The following is a 1,625-nucleotide window of genomic DNA, read 5'->3' as shown; positions in this document are numbered from 1 at the left end:
GCCCCCCCCCGGAGCCCACAGCGCGGGAGGCGCCCCCACCCTATTTGCAAAGTCCTGCACTCGCGCCTAGCACCTCCCCCTCTTCTCCCCTACCCCGCCGCCCCCTCAGTTGAAGTAAGTGACCCCCAGGAGCAGCAGCCCTCCCCTCCCCCGGAGCCGCGCGCTGGGCATTCCCCTGGCCACAGCCCGCGACGCGCCGCCCCGCGCCCGGGTGCCAGCCCTCCGTGCCCCCTGCCTCCCGCACGGCCGGAGTTGGGTGGCAGCCGCCGCGCGCAGGCTGGCTGGCTGTGGCTCTCTCTCGCTTGCTCGCTCTGCAAGCGGCAGCCCCGGGGGTGGGGGGCTGCACCGGGACAGGGGGCGAGGCGCGGAAGCACCCTGGGAGGCTCGCAGAGCTGAGGGGCGTGGGGGGGCCGCGCCAGAGGGAGCGCCGAGTCTCTTACCTGCACTTGGGGCGGCTTTGGGTGACTTTCCAAGTCCGGGGGAAAAATGTGTGTGTGTTTGGGATGGAGCGCCGCGGGCGCGCATGCGCTGCCCAAAGTTGCCGGATCCCGGATTTTTCGCTCCCAGTCTCTGCTCTCGCCCGCTGTGATTATGGAATTCTCCGCGGCGGAGCAGGCGAGTGGGTGGCATGCAAAACCCGGGACGGATTGCAGGGCCGGGCTCCGCTCCACCCTCGCACCCCCAGACCTTCCCCGCCCGGTTTCTTCCCACCCACCGCCGGGGCCGAGCTCGGCTTGCGAGCGCCCCGAGGCGCGGCCTGCCGAGGAGCATCTGAGCGCACGGCTCCCTTTTGCGGCTGGAAGCTTTCTACACTCCCCAGCTGCGTGGAGCTGAGGCTGGGGAGATGAGGGAAGGGATGGGAGTGGGTTACTTTTCACCTGTTCTGAACCCCAGAGAGCCAGTCGACTTGCCACTTTTCCTGAAGAACTAGCTCTTTTCTGCAAGTTAGAATGTTAGGAACGTGATGTTCTCACTGTTCCATAACCGCTTTGCACTTATTCTTCGCAAGGGAGTTTTTCGTTCGGTCCGTTGTGCAAGAAATAAATCCTTAAGTGAGCAAGATGGGCCGTGAAGAATGGAGGGGTGGGAGGACGTGCAGATAAATGAACGTTCAAACAAATGAATAATCTTATTTTAGAGAGAAAAGGTCTGTGAAAAAAATAAAACAAGGCATGAAGAGGGTCTTGGGAGAGCTAATTCCCCCTCTCCAGGTGAAAGAGGAGGGCCTCTTTGAGGGGGAGACCTTCATACTCCTCTGGGGAACCCCTCCTTTTCTCCCTTGGCCCTCTCTGCCACCTCCCAGTTGGTTTGAGGTGGTCACACCAGAGCTCAACAGCAGTCGTCCTCTACCCAGTAGCTCTGGTCCTGCCTTCCTTGGGCCAGGTCACCCCCATTCCAGGACTGAGCTCTCACTGTACCTGTTTCCCCATCTGAACAAAGACAGAATGCAAATAATGTCAGATCTGAAAGAAAGGGGGAAGCTCTCCCATGGTGAGATAAGTGACAGACTGACCACAATAGGAAACTAAATAGCTGAACGATTTGTAGAATAAATGAATAAAAATTCTAAGCGTGACCCACAATTTTGAGAGTGTTCAACAGAATGCATAAAACTAAGGGCAAAA

General features: G+C 59.2%; 1 long non-coding RNA gene across 1 annotated transcript in view; it reads right to left on the bottom strand.

The window, feature by feature from the left end:
• The window catches only part of LOC112481777, a 95,261-nt gene extending 94,738 nt beyond the window's left edge, over window positions 1–523 (bottom strand). The window contains exon 1 of the long non-coding RNA XR_003047040.1: window positions 441–523. This is a non-coding gene — a long non-coding RNA (uncharacterized LOC112481777). The remainder of the gene's footprint in view (window positions 1–440) is intronic.
• Between the last annotated feature and the right edge of the window lie 1,102 nt (window positions 524–1,625).

Source organism: Pteropus alecto, unplaced genomic scaffold, assembly GCF_000325575.1.
Source record: "Pteropus alecto unplaced genomic scaffold, ASM32557v1 scaffold125, whole genome shotgun sequence".
Taxonomy (NCBI): Eukaryota; Metazoa; Chordata; class Mammalia; order Chiroptera; family Pteropodidae; genus Pteropus; species Pteropus alecto.
This window is presented reverse-complemented; position numbering and strand designations above follow the sequence as displayed.